The sequence below is a fragment of the Pteronotus mesoamericanus genome, unplaced genomic scaffold, assembly GCF_021234165.1.
Source record: "Pteronotus mesoamericanus isolate MK-2021 breed Mesoamerican mustached bat unplaced genomic scaffold, CSHL_Meso_final contig_55, whole genome shotgun sequence".
NCBI classification, from domain to species: Eukaryota; Metazoa; Chordata; class Mammalia; order Chiroptera; family Mormoopidae; genus Pteronotus; species Pteronotus mesoamericanus.
In genome coordinates, this window is record NW_026555198.1 from 3,022,596 (window position 1) to 3,038,226 (window position 15,631).

General features: G+C 42.5%; 1 protein-coding gene and 1 non-coding gene across 3 annotated transcripts in view; both read right to left on the minus strand.

The window, feature by feature from the left end:
- The window catches only part of FGF13 (fibroblast growth factor 13), a 497,959-nt gene that overhangs the window by 421,275 nt on the left and 61,053 nt on the right, over positions 1-15,631 (minus strand). The gene's annotated exons all lie outside the window — the stretch shown is intronic.
- Positions 6,554-6,660, minus strand: LOC129075564 (U6 spliceosomal RNA). Its single transcript, XR_008529659.1, has one exon. It is a non-coding gene; the product is annotated as a U6 spliceosomal RNA (small nuclear RNA).

Sequence of the window (15,631 nt, forward strand, 5' to 3'; positions counted from 1 at the left end):
CCCAGTCATGGCACATGCCTGTGTTGTGGGCCAGGCCCCCAGTAGGGGGTGCACAAGAGGCAACCATACATTGATGTTTCTCTCCCTCTCTTTCTCCTCCTTTCCCCTCTGTCTAAAAATAAATAAAATCTTTTTTAAAAAATGAGAAAAATTTTCTCACCAGGAAGCTGGGGCAAAGCAAATGCAGAGGATGTGGGGAGCAGCTAATGAGAAGAATGCATGAGTGGCTGGCTATTCTACAGATTTGAAAGTATGTCTATCCCTTAGGACCAAAGGAGGTCAAACTGAGATTCAGATGGCAGAGGAAGAAGAGTAAATTCCTATTATAGGAAGCATGTCCCTTCTCCTTTGAGTTTCACAGCCATGCAGTGATAGTACCCTCTGCCTCTCATCACTGTCACCTTGGGACTCAGCAACTTCTCCCATTCATGGGGGGCTTTGGCACCTGGCTCCCAGTCTGCCACTCCACCAAAAGTTCCTCGTTCACCCTATAGGACTTCAGTGTACATATGAGTAACATACCCAACACTGGCCTCTCAGTTCTTGGTCTTCTAATCTCCAAAGGTTACCGCCATACACTTCTGTTGACCCCTAGAATTTACACTCCCCTGGAATAGTTCAACTCTGATAATCTTAAGTTCAAATAGCCTATTTTCTTGTCACTAGCTTTCTCAGCCTGTTACTCTCACTTTTCAGCACTCAGAAATAAAGTAGAGAAGTCAGAAGACTGAGGACTCCAAGAAGTGTATTAGGTCACTTTTGCCTTCCATCTTAGATATGGCAGTCCCTGACTTCAATCACTTTTGCCGATATCCTTAACTTCTGTAACTCCTTTTCCATCTATTTCTCCCATATGGCAAACTCCCAACGCCGGATCAACATGGTAGAACTGTAAGGACTGGTATGAGTACATATTCATGCTATCCAACCTTTCCTGGCTCTCCACCCTACCCAACAACTGTTCTACATGTCCTACTTCATTTCCTCTCCCAGTTCCTCAATAGAGCTCTTGCCTACCTCCTGTTCATCTGCTACTCGCCAGATACAATGAACTACTTATTGTTTTCAAAGATATCGTGGTCCTTTTTTTCACTGCATTTCACACATGCTGTTTCCTCTTCCTGTAATGCCTTTCTCATGTCAAGGTTGAAACTTACCTGTCTTGCAAGATGGGTACTGGAAATATCAGGGGAACACTTAGTACAGTACATGACTGTCTAACCACTATGCTCTACAGCTGAAACTAATACAAAAGAATACTGACTGTAAACTCTAATTGAAAAATAAAATTAAAGAAAGAAGAAAGGGGAAAAAAGAAACATACCTGTCCTTCTGACTAGATACTGCCTCTCAGGAAATGCTTTGCTGACTACTGGCCCTCAGGCTAGCACTCATCATCACAGGCATTAACTTCCATCATGACTGCCTCAAAACCCAAACATCTCAGCCTGACTGGTGTGGCTCAGCGGATTGGGCATCCTCCTGCAAAGCGAAAAGGGCACACGCCTGGGTTGTGGGCCAGGTCCCCAGTTGGGGGCGTGTGAGAGGCAGCCAATTGAAGTTTCTCTCACACATTGAGGTTTCTCTCCCTCTCTTTCTCCCTCCCTTCCCCTCTCTCTAAAAATAATTAAATAGCTCTGGCTGGTGTAGCTGAGTGGATTGAGCACCAGCCTGCAAGCCAAAGGGTCACAGGATCGATTCCCAGTCAGGGCACGGCTGTGTTGTGGGCTAGGTCCCCAGGGCATGTGGGAAGCAGCAGATCGATGTTTTTCTTTCTCCCTCCCTTCCCCTATCTCTGAAAATAAATAAATAAATAAAATCTTTAAAAATAAATAAATAAAATCTTAAAACAAAGAAAACAAACCTCACCACATAAACTTTCAGAACCCCCTAGAAAGTATGGACCATTTCTTTTCACTCCTGGGCCCCTGCATCACAACAGAGTAGTTTACAACAGTCAGTCCCCAATTCCCATTTGATGATTGAGCATAAAGCCATTAAACAAACAATTTTAAAGAGTGACTCAGATCTAAAATGATTTAGAGGACCCTATTAGGTTTTAATGGTGTCTAATGTCTTCTCCTCCAGCTTCACACCACCAATGTCTAATTACCCTTCAAGATTGAACTCAAAGAGCTCTCCTGGTTCCCCAGGGCTAGAATGAATGCCCCTCCCCAGGGCTACCCCAGCCCCTCCACCCGCATACACTAACCTCATTCACTGTACTGTAACTAAATATTGACATGTTAAACCTTTTATCTAAAGTGTGAGTATTCTCAGGGCAAACAATGCGCCTTATAATTTTATCTATATCCACATGTCCACATCTCCAAGACCACCTCCAGTTTCAATGACGTGCTCGGACTAACAGGACTCAACAAATTGTTGCACTCACAGCTGTGATTTATTAAAACAAACGATACAAATCACAAACAGCAAAAGGAAAAAGCCCATGAAAACAAGTCCAGGGGAAACCAGGAGCACGTTTCCCAGGGAAGACACACCAAACATGCCTAACTCTCCCTGCAACGAGTGTGACAACAGAATTGAATTGTGTACCAGAGAAGCACATTCGACTAAGTGCCCAGGGTTTATCTTCTGGAGCTGGTCTCATAGACATTCTCTGCCTAGCACATATTAAAATCCCTGCTCCCCAAAGTCAGCATAAACCACATTGTACAAACAGTTTAGGTACAGTGAGACATCTTATCATTTAGGGAGTGCTAGGAACCCTTCTGAAATCCCAATTCACAGATGCCAGCCAGGGACCAACCATGTAAGCAGTCCTTTCAGAGGATCACATTTAGGCCTGCCATGTTAACACTTTTCTGCACAGTCTATATCACCTACTACTGAGCCCGGCATAGAGCAGGCATTCAGTCAATGCAGGAAGAAGGAACGAATGACTGCCAGACACTTAGGCAATTTACCTATATAACCCATGACTTTTCACAAGCACCTGCAATGCAAATATTATTATTCTAATTGTCAACAGAGAGAAACTGGCTCAGAGAGATTAAACAATGTACCCGGAGTCTCAGCCAGCAGGACGGTGAGGCTAGGATTTGATCTTATTGACGACTCCAGATCTCGCTTCTTTGGCACTTTTCTACAACTGCCTACTCGGTGGGGATGATGTGTGTGTTTAGGGAAAACCTTTCATAACTCTCTGAAGCAACCTTTACACATCCAGCTCAAGTTCAAGCTCTTTTGCCTTGTATTCAGTGCCTGCTCTGGCCAGGGCACTAGCCTGGGCTCTGGGAAGACAGAGGTGAGCAGGTGCAGTCACCATCCTTGAAGACTGTGTCACAGCGTGAGGGTTCAGAAGTGGATGGTCCCTTGCTCCTCTCACCAGAGACTGACTGGGGACTGTCTCTGTCAACGCAAAGTTGATAGAACCTCCTAGAATCACTATCGACAATAACAACAATAGCAGCCAACATTTATTTAGCAATTAGTGGGTGCACCGGGCACCATGCTTAAGCACACTACGTGCAATCTCATCATAGCCCTGTGAGGTACATATTCTTATTAGCCTCAGACTGCAGATGGATAAACTGAGGCTTAGGGGGATTAAGTAACTTTCTCAAGCCCAAACACCCAACATGTGATATAGCTGGGATTGAAATCTCCCTCTGCTCCTTTACAAAACCAAAGCTCTTAACCACAGTGCTCACTGCCTTTTGAGAAGTTGGTGTGAAAGGAGAGAAGGCCAGCCAAAGACCCGAGACAGCAGGAGTTGGCCACGCTGCCTCTTACTTCCAACCCAAGGGCTCCTTCTGCGCTAAGGACAAAATGATCCTCCTTGGAACCTTTGCACCTACTCTTCTGCCTGGACCACTCTTCTCTCTCAAGCTTCCCATTCTCACTTCCTTCAGGCCTTTGCTGAAATTCCACATTCTGTGTGTGGCCTTCCCTTACCACTCTATATAAATTGCGATCTTTTCCCCCACTGCACACTCCTGGACCATTGTTGCTCTTCTATATTTACTTGTTGATTTCTTAAATACTTCCCACCCACCCGACCAACCCCACCCCCATGCCCACACTAAAATGCAAATTCCCCAAGGGCAAGGGTTTTTTCCCCCCCTTTGGCCAGTTTAATTCCATGACTTAATCCCAGAACCGAAGACAATGCCTGGAATGTAGTAAATGCTCAATAATTATTTTTGGAATGAACAGTAACTGCACTGACCTTTTCAAAATGCAAATGCAAATTGGATCATGTTACCCCAGGCTTAAAATCCTTTAATGACTTCCCATGGCTGTGCAAAAAAGGTTCAATGCAGCATCATGTGGTGCCACCCTCTGCTCACTAGCTCTGCTCCAGCTCTGTCAAACTTCTCTCTTCCTATTGTTTCTTTCCCTGATGCGCCTTCACATCTGCTGAGCCCTCGACCTGCAAATCCCTCCTCCCTTCTCACCTTATACTAACCCCTCCATATCCATCCCATTCCAGCCAAAAAGTCACTTTCTCAGGGAAGCTTTCTCACAACCCACAGACCAGGACAAGTCCCTTGATTTTGTGCATCTCCTCTGCAGCCCTTCCCCACTCCTCTTATTATCTTACTTACACATATTTAGCTCTTAGATGTTCTGTTTCCTCTAATAAATCATGAAGATGGAAAACATACCGATCTTACTCAGTACTCTGGTGCCTAAGGGGTACATAGTAGGTACTCAGTAAATATTCGTTAAATGACTGCTAAAAGCAAGTGCTTGATAATGCAGCTCAAATCTCATAACTTCTGTAAGTGTACGGTCATGGGTTTGGTGCAACCTGGTACCAACATACTGATTAGGCTGAGGGCCAGAAAAAAGAGTTCTCTGGCAATTACTCCAAATTAAGACTGAAACACTCAAAGGATAGGCAGGCACTGCCTGAGAGGCCCCTTGGCTGAGAGAGACCACCTCATTCTTCCTATGAGATCTGAATCAGCACTGTAAACACCAGTTCTTTACAAGTGCATCTGTCACCTGAATATGAAGACAGATCGTTTCCAAAACTGAGTTAACGATAAATGTGTTTCGCCACATTTTGTCTAAGCTGCAAGCAATGACTGAGATGTTTATTGTCAATATTTTAGTTGTCAAATGAAAAAATAGCACAGATAATCAGCTATAGGTTTGGCAGATAAAAATGACAGCCAACAGAAAGAGAATGATAAAAATACCACCACATAAAAACCTAAATGGCATCACAGACAATAAAAATAGACAAGGTGTAAACTTCCAGAGAATAACAAAGTACTCTCTCCAAGAAAAAAATTAACTAAGTACATCATTCTTCCAAATCTGCTGCTAAATAGTAAGTCTCTCTAATTCTTAACAGACTGGGGGAATAAGTGTTGTGTGGCTTTTAGACATAGTGCACCGGTTAATACAGAGGACTTGGGCACCAGTCTGGCTGGATTCAACTCCTGGCTTGGACACTTTCAAGGCATGTGACCTTAGTTAGGCAAGTAGTGCTACTGCTATGGCCCTTGATTTTCTTGTTTGTAGAATGAAATAAAACTAGTATGTTCCTCACAGGTTTTATGAGGATTCGATGCACTAACACATGACAAGAACAGAAGAAGCACTCATCAAATGTTAGTGGCTTCATTGTGGTGGTGGTGGTGGCTCTCAGGGTCCAAAGGTAACAGGAGGTAAAGGCTGAAGAGATATTGGCAAGTAGAGGTCCTGACAGATTTCCTCTAATGAAAAGAAGAATGTCTGGGCATCTGAAGAATCACCTAAGGCCATTCCAAAGAACAATGTTAGGATGACACACTGCCAAAGACAGGGCTCTGCAATGCAAACATTACATTCCCCCAAAGTCTGATAAGTGGAATAAACAATACAAGGAACCCATGAGATTAAAAGGCCAATGAGAAACTTCTTGTCTCTGAGAAACATGCTATGAAGATTTTGAAAAGGACGTCAGGAATCTGTAAGCACATTTATGTTTTGGATATTTGCGTGGTAATCGGAGTGGCTGATTCCGCGTGCCAGAGTTAACTGGCCCAGCAGTTTGGAACAGCTGCCACAGTTCAGCCAAAAACCCTGGAGTCAGAAGCTGCTTCCCTCTTAACCGCTGCCTGAGGCTCTTCCCTTCCTTGAGGGTGGGGGAGGGGGAGCAGTTCCCGTCCACATCCTATGAAAACAAAGTCCTGGGACGGTACCTCTGTCCTAATTACCCCTCAAGGCAGAACACTGCTCTCCACTTCCCGTAGCCACGCCCCTCAAGCAGGTCCTCCTTTTTAATGCCTAGACTCCTATAGCCTTCAGCCTTCCTGAAGCTGCCAGAGGCCTCCTTCCAAAACCAAGGCAGATCCTGTTACTCTACTGCTGGAAAGATCTCCAACAGGCCCCCACTACTTAGGGAAAAAAAATTGGACAAACCTCGGCATAGCATTCGAAGCCCTCCATAGCAACAATCCTAAAACTTTCTGATCTCAGTGTCTGAAAAAATATTTGAAAGGTGGCAGGGGGGAAATAGGGGAATTTTCTTGAAAAAAAACATTGTGGAGCCCAAAGAGCTTTTGTTTTTTGTTTGTTTGTTTCTTTTTTAAAAAATATGGAACGCTTCACAAATTTGCGTGTCATCCTTGCGCAGGGGCCATGCTAATCTTCTCTGTATCGTTCCAATTTTAGTATATGTGCTGCTGAAGCGAGCACAAGAGCTTTTGTTTATATGGGTTACATCTGTCCATATTTATCCTATTAGAAATCCTAATTGCAAGAAGTTTTAAATATTCAGATATTAATGTATGTAAAATAAACAATAATAGACCTACTACATGTTAACATAAATAATTACCTGGTAGCATAAATACCATATTTTTATTAAATATAACCACATTTTATGTTAAAAAAACTATTTTTCAAACAACCAAAAATGTAGGTATGAGCAACACTGTATTTTCACAAATCGCTTCAATATCTGGTTTCCTAGAGGAGAGCTGGATTTTCATGTCAGCATTTTGTTTTCATTTTGTTGTGAGGTTGTTTTTTCTGAAGTACACACACATTAAAAAAAAAAATCCAGTCTTACACAGATATGTAACTAGAAAAGGTAAGAGTTCTCAGACCCGCTCAAAGGGACTGAGGATCCCTGGGGGTCCTCGGACCACACTTTAAGAAATACTTCATCGGTGGCTTCCTAAGGACAAAGTAGGGGCACTGGAGTCAGCGAGGGGTGGAAGAGAGGGATTATAAAAAGTACAAGAAAACCTGGGAGTGATAGATATGTTCATTATCTTGACTGTGGTGATGGTTTCACAGTATAAATATACTAAAACTTATCAGACTGTACATTTGAAATATGTGCTGTTTGTTGTATATCAATAATATTTCAATAAAGCTGTTAAAACTAGGAGAAGGCGGAAAGGAGAAGAAATACTGCCCATGATGGCCTCAACCTCCCTTTCCTCCTCCTGTCCCCGCAAAGCCACACAACCTACACTCTAACTGTTACTAACATTGGTGCCCCAGCCCTACCCCAGCCCCAGCGCCTCTCTGCGCCTCCTCTCCTTGCCCATTTCCCAGCCTGAAATGCCTTCCCTCCAATGCATCCGCACTGCCTCCCTCTCTTTTCCCACTGGAGAAATTCCTCAAAATCCACATCAAATGTCACCAGCCTAAAAAGCCCTCCCAGAGCTCCACACCCTGTGCAGGGAATATTAAGCTATTGTCTCCTCAACTTTTATGGGTCAGAAAAGAATCAGGTGACAGCAGCTAGGGACACATCTTCCTCTGAATTCCCTCAGGTTGGCTTATCCCTATTAATCTTCTTTGAATCAAGAAGAGACACCAAAAAGAGGAGGAGGGGACCAAACAAGTGTATAAGCAGATGAAGGCAGCCCAGGACAAGCAGCCTCCTCTTACAGGGCCTATAGGGAAAGCCCATCTCCATTGCCAGCACCCCATCACACACGAACACAATACAGAGGACTCCGTAAACATACTCTGGGAGCCTCCTGGGGTGAAGGCTACATTTAGCCATCTATACACCTTCAAGTGCCAGGCCCAATCACAGGTACTCACAAAATATCTGTGCTGCCAGTGAAACAGGATTTTCTCAATAAGACCCAACTTCTCGATCTTATACCAGGCATCTAAGTGCACCCGCCTGTCCAGGTTGTCCTAAGTCCTTATTTACAGAGTGTCTTAGTTTCTAGTGCGCTGTAAACAAAATACCACAAACTGGGTGGCTTAAAACAACAGAAATGTATTTTCTTACAGTTCTGGAGGCCAGAAGTCTGAAATGAAGGCATCAGCAGGGCCATGCTTCCTCTAAAGGTTCTTCTGGCTTCTCCTAGCTTCTGGTGATTGCCAGTCTTTGGTGTTCCTTGGCTTATGGCTGCAATGCAAAGCTCCAACCTCTGCCTTTGTCTTCACATCGCCCTGTATGTCTGTGCATCTCCAAATCTCTTTCTCCTTATAAGGATACCAGTCACCAAACTTAGGGCCCACCCTAATTCTGCATGGGCTCATCTTAACCTGATTAGATCTGCAAAGATTCTATTTCCAAGTAAGGTCACATTCTGGCATTCTGGATAGACATGAATTTTAGGGGGGTCACTACTCAACCCAGTACACAGAGCATGTGTGATAGTGCCTGGTTCATAGTGGGTTCCGAGCTTATGTGAACATCCTCCCTTCCTTCTGCAAATGCGGAAGAGTAGCAGAGTGCTCCCTTAACAGCGGGGTGTCTGGGCTTTCAAAAGACTTTCTACATACACGGCTATGAACGGGGACTCAAAAAAAACCTGGAATTATTTTCTGGAAGGTGGACCCCTTGCAGTACAGGCTTCACCCACTAGGCAAGTGTTCTAGGAAGCCATCTGCATCAGTGTCCCAGCTGGCTTGGTGTGAGAGGCTGCGCTCGATTTCAGTGAATTTTTCTGAACTCTCTTTCAAATGCATTTGCCCATTTCATGATGGGTGATTTGAGCACACCTGCCCACACCGTGCTGCGTGTTCAGCAGTTTTGGACCAAAAACAGCATGGCCCCATGCCCCACCCTCCCTATCCACCCGATCTCACCTGGAGCGACATTTTTTGTTTGTTTGTTTCCGTGGATGAAAAAAGTCCTCAAAAGGAAACAGTTTGCCAATGTGGAAGAGGTAAACCAAAAAACAGCAGAAGCACTAAAAGGCATCAAGATTGACGAGTTCAAAAACTTCTGAGCAGTGGGAAAACATCTCAATAGGAGTATTGCATCAGATGGAGAGTACTTTGAAGGTGACTGAAGTTCAGCCATGTAAAAATAAATACACATTTTTTATAAATGTATTCCAGGGTTTTTTGCCACCCCCCCAACCCCACGCATACTTATCAAGTGTAAGAGACTAGCAAGGAAATCAAAGCAAGCAGTGGATGATAACTGTTTTCCTTCTCACCTCCTGCCTTCCTCCCACAGCTGCTCGGCCCTTCTATTTCCTTGCGCCCTCACCCTATGCCCACATGAGCAGTCCATACAGAACACACACCTGCCTGTTCAGAATAGAACTTCAAATGCTGTCCAGGAATCACTTCCTTATACTTAGGGACTATAATGTTAAAATTCTTAGTAAGGGAGATAGAATTTCCCAGTGAGAGAATGTTTGGTGTACACAGCTTATACAATAAATCTTAAAGGGTGGCTTCATCGAACGAATAAAAAGGAAAGAATGATTCTGAATATCATTACCCTAAAAATGCCTTCCCAAATCAGCTCCGATCCAGAATGCTGCATTGTAATTAGACTTTCTAATGTCAGTGGCAACTAGTTGAAAGAAGTCATGAGATATTATGGTAAAGCATCATGAAGTTTTTGTTTAAAATCAGAAACAAATAATTATGGTATATCCACCTTGAACATTGAAAGGCCAACAATGTTCAACAAAACTCACCTTTGGGGACCTGCGCTTGAGCAGTTGGCTCTAGTAAGCCTGAACCTAATGTCAGTTTTGCTGTCAATGCATATGAGGCCTGCTGTCCCCCTCCCTGCCACAGGCTTAGATGCCTGGGAAGTATTTTGAGAATCACAGGGGCAGGTGTGGTAGTGTCCTGATCCCCATACCCAGAACACAGGGATTTTTCAGCTAAGGAGGTGCCCAGCCTCAGAATCCTGCCATGATTCTCTTTTGTCCCTAATATCAAATATTAAGTACAATATTGAGTTACTCAAAAGATCATTATTTCTCCAAGGCAACTTGGACTTAGTCCCCTGCAATGTTAAAATGGCCGTGACCTTTTTAGCTGTCAGTGTCAGTGATTTGGTGATGTATTTACGAAGACCCTATTATTTCCCTTGAGGATTCTTTTTTCTCTCTCTGCTTTTTTCCTGTTCTTTACCCTTCCTCTTGTCTTTCAGGATGTTCGCACATCGTGAATTTGCACCATTTCAAGGGTTTTCCATTTCCAGACCGATCAACATAATACATACTATTGTAATACATAAGATTAAAGATTTAAGAATTAAATTAGAAACATGGAATTGACATCAAAAGAGGGGCCACATGCTGTGGTACATTGAGAACACTTTGTTAAATGGCTACAGGGTCAATACTCAAGGACTCAATCTTTACAAATGCTGAAAATTTGAAGTACTCACACGTATAATGGCTACTAATATTATATCTGGTTAATATGTTTGGTGAAAAAAAAGTCTGTTTAAGTTTAAAGTGTCCTAAGAATAGCAGTTAAGTATCTGGGTCAGAATTCCCACTCAAATAATTACATTTTCCCAATCAAATGTTAATTAGCACTTTTAAAAAACACTGTTGGATAGTGCTACTTGATATAATTACTTGAACAGGTACGTGCCATAATGTACAAAACAGCCTAGATCTCCCATGGGTTACTTTTTCTATGAATTGAAAATCTATAGCCCTTGATTCAAGAATGAGCTCCCACAAAAGGAAACTTGGACAGCCTACTGAGACAAAGCTAACCTCCTCATGGGTATACTTTCCATAAACTCTCCTGAGATGTTACACCCACCAGCTGTTTATCCAGCACAAAACTTATTTGCACATTTCACCTGTCCAGAACTTGGATGGTAACAGGAAGAGAGGCAGAATAGGTCTCTTTAAAGCGCTCTCTCTCTCTCTCTCTCTCTCTCTCTCTCTCTCTCTCTCTCTCTCTCTCTCTCTCTCTCTCTCTCTCTCTCTTCTGGAATTTTATCCACAGGGAGCTCTTCAACTCCTCACTGGAAGTTTCTTTCTCCTACTTTATACAAAGTGTTTACAAGATTTGCTACTGATCATTCTCTGAACATCTGAGAACCATGAAATGAGAGGGAGGAGAGCAAATGCTCCTAGTGGGCCACCGACAACAGCTCAAAGTGACAGTCACTGACCTGCTAGGAAAGGAGACAAAAAAGCCAACTCAGAAACTGCAGCCAAAACTCGAGAGGGCTCTCAGACCGCGTGGTGCAGGATAAAATGCCCCTCTTACCTCAAGAATGGATTCCCCTTATGAAGATTTTGAGCCTCCAGCAAAAGGTAAATTACATTCAGCATTATTTGTTTCAAAAAAACAAAAGTAGTTAACTAGTATATTTTAGAAAGATACCCACTCCAACGTTTCACATTAAAACTATTTTGATACTTAATTGGCAAAATGGTCAAAGTCAGCATTCCATAATGACTTCCTTCCTTTGGCTGAGGTAGATGAGGTGATATTAAAGAGAAGGCTTTGTTTGGAGATGGTGGCTTGGGAGTCTCAACCCATAGTACATCTTCTATTTTCCTGTTGGATCCAGCCCTCATCTAGCCCACAAAGTAGCCCAAGTCCATCTGCAGTGCCTTCTCTCTAGTCCATGAACAAATATTTTACTGTGCTAGATATCGGCAATAGAACAAGATGCAATGTCTGCACACAGCCCACAAAATAGATAGCATATAGAACACTAATTGGTAATTGTATAAAAATTATTGGAATGCAATGAACCTAAGAGACAGAAGAACTCCAAGGAGGTGCCCTTAACCCTGCATTGACCCCACTGCGGTACCATCCTCATTAGTGGCCCAATCCCCTTGTTTCAGTGCCCCACCCGAGCTGCTCTCCAGGCCAAAGGTTCATGCCCTGCATTTTTTCTGGTCCTCTGCCCTATATCCTTCTAATATGCAGCTTTCACAGGCCCTATGTGTTAGACTTCTAAGAGAACACAATCAGATAAACATGCTTCTTCTTGCAGGTGATATAGCCCTCAAGGGAGTGAAAATTGTTTTGGGGGAGAGGGAGGCAAAACTCACAGTGGTTTTTGGCATTCCAAAGCTCACCCTACCCAACAAAATCTTATTGCTTAGCATTTAATTTCTCCTGCTGGGTTTTCTTGGATATCACATGAGCAGCACTGGCAATGAATTCATTGATGGTACACAAGACATGCAAGATCAGCGCTACAAAACTGGTCAACACATGCCTGTGCATGCCTACTAGCTACCACTGGCAACCTTGTGATTCTAGTTTATATTTGATCCTCACTTTATATTTTATTTAATTCTAAAAACATTGTTCGACTCATGATTATGTCAAATGTAAAGAAAAACTGTCAGCAAGGTCTGAATAAATACCTAGCAGCTAAATTAGAAGTTTATTTACCCACATCAAGTAAGAGTTGAAAATTAAGTCTATAAACATACTTTTAAGAAGTTAATTTAATTTTTACTGGGAAATAAGTTTTGAATGATATTTTGTAATTTGATCACATTGCTATTATCATTACATATTTCTATAAGTTGGAAATTTGCATATCTAATTTGACACATTCCAATTTTTATGAAAATCAATTGAAAGTTACTCAGTAAATACAAATTAGTTTGTTAGTAGTTTTTTTAATTTTCAATTTAGCTTTTACCTTTAAAATGTCCGCATTCTTAATTCTGCATGTTATAAAGAACAAGCCTATACTTATTCTTTTTGCATATAAAGCACAGACATACATACAGTACACAAACAGATATACAAACATCTGTGTTATTAAAGTTTCATAAGCTTGTAACTAGGGACAAAATGTCTAAAAAGGATCTTTAGGAGAGCAATAATAAAATTTTAAAAGCTTGAGAGACACTGAGATAGACTAGTATCTATCACCTTAACAGGAACTAATTGCAACACCATGAACAGAGCTGGAAAACAACAGGGTGCCCAATATAGTCAAGTTTGAGGGATTCTTTGAAGCTGGAAAGCACAGGATATGATCAATGACAGAAGAGGAAACTATAGCCAACTCAGTGCAAGAAGGTAAAAGCAAATCCAAAGAAACTCTAAGCTCACAGTGAACTATTACAAAAAGATGGAGAAGGTCCTGGGGTAATTATCAGAGAAATTAAATTAAAAAACAAGACCAACGTATGACTGTTTTAAGTGCTCCTATGTGGGCCAGGGTGCACATGCACATACACAGAACAGGAAACTGGGGCCTTTAACCACAGACTAAAAGCTATAAACCATACCCTACAGAAAACTCTCTAGCTCCAGGGCCTGAGACAGATGCTGGAGCTAATTCTTAACCAATGCATAACAAAGGGGAAAGACTGGAAAGGTGGTTTTACCCAGGATGGAGATACCCTGAAGCTTTCTTTATTCAAACTAAAGCTCCGCTCAATCTCATTTGGTAGCTGAGTCCCCAGCCTGAATGCCTATTCCAAGCACAGATACCCTGAAATGAGTTCCCACTGCCTCAGGAAAAAAATAAATAAAATAAAATCCCAGAAAGAAAATTTGCAAAGCTGTTCGCAATGACCCCTTCCCATACCCTGTGCTTCAGCCAAAATGAATTTCTTTCAGTTCTTCCAAAGTGCCCTGTTCTTGCTCACCTCCAAGTCCTCATGCACACTCTCCCTTTGCGGGGAACACTTCTACACTTCCGACCCTTCTCCATTCTTCCTTTTCTGGATAACTCCCAGTCATCTTTTGGGTCTCAGCTCCTCAACTTCCCCCACCGCACCCCCCCCCCCGACCTTCAGGTCGAACTGGGTGCCCCTGTTGTGTATGGCTCCTGTCACAGCCCTCAGATAAATGAGCACACAGTTGAGTATAGCATCATTTTAGCCCTCACTGGACTGTGAGCTCTGTAAGGGCAGGGACAGTATCTGCTTTTCTCATTAGTGAATCCCCAGAGTCTATCAGTTTAATAGCTCAATAAAAATGTTGACCAGATTGAGCTGAAATGGACGGAAGAGAGATTTGGAGTCTGGAAAGCCTTTTGGCTGTCAATTTACCCCCACAGACAGCCCAAAACTCCAATACTGCTGGAACCAACCTTGGCTTCCACTTTCCTGGCAATTTCTGGTTTTACAGGAATTTGCTTCAATTAACTGTGGTCACATGAGGTTGGTTATATAAGCACAACTGCCAACATCATTATCAAGAGCAAATGGAAAACAAAACTGACCTGGAGGTTAAAAAACATGGGAATTTTGATGACCAGTTCTACCACTTACCGGATTTCCAACCTTAACCAAGTACTCTCCTTACACTAGGTCTCAGTTGGTAAAATAAAAGAAATGGACAATATCTTCTATTTTCTTCCTCCTGCTCTCAACAGTCTATGGCTTTTCATCCAAATTTATAAATCAAGTTATTCCTGTACCACTGGGTTGTTTGGGGGAAGCAGGGGGAGTTTCCTTTTTTAAAAAAAAGAAATATAAGCAATATGAATAATAAGAGAGAAAGGGGAATAGCTTCTGTTGTTGGTTGAATTGTATATCCCAAAAAGATATGCTCAAGTCTTAACCCCCATGATATGGACTGAATGTTTATATCCCCCTAAAATTCATACATTGAAGCCTTAATGCCTAATGTGATGGATGTTGGCGGTGAGGCCTTTGGGAAGAAATTAAGTTTGAAAGAGGTCATGAGGGTGGAGTCCTCATAATGGCACTAGTGTCCCTATAGGGGAATCAAGAAACCTGAGCCAACTCTCTGCCACGTGATGATACAGCAAGAAGATGGACATCTCTAAACCAAGAAGAGGGCCCTTATGAAAAATCCAACCAGGGTGGTACCCTGAGCTCAGAATTCCAGTTTCCAGAACTATGAGAAATAAATGTTTGTTGTTTCAGCCACCCAGTGTATGGTATTCTGTTATAGCAGCCTAAACTAACTAGGATACTTCAGTACCCATGAATATGCCCCTGTTTGGAAGTAGTCTCTGCAGACATAATCAAAGTAGATGAAGTCATATTGGATTAGGGTGGGCCCTAATTCAATGACTGGTGTCCTTATAAGAAGACAGAAATTTAGACACAGAGAAAGAGGATACACACACAGACACACAGGGCTGAGAAGGCCATGGGAAGATGGAACAAAGATTGGAATGCCAAGGATTGCCAGCAAACCCAGATGCTAGAAGAGGCCTTCGGAGGGGACATGGCCCTGGCAACACCTTGCTTTTCTTGCTTGCTCCAGAACTGTAAAGACAATGGATTTCTGTTGTTTCAAGCTACCAAATTTGTGACAATTTGTTACAACAATCCTAGGAACCTAACATAGGTACCATCTTGAGAAAAGACCAAACACAGAAAAGGTCTTCTAATTTTCCCTATGATCTAATATCCAATAACTATCCTTGGATGGCAGGTATGTCCTTGGGTCCTGGTAGTAAGAGGACTTTCTTGGACACTTGCTAGTGATATGGGCCTCTAGCTATACA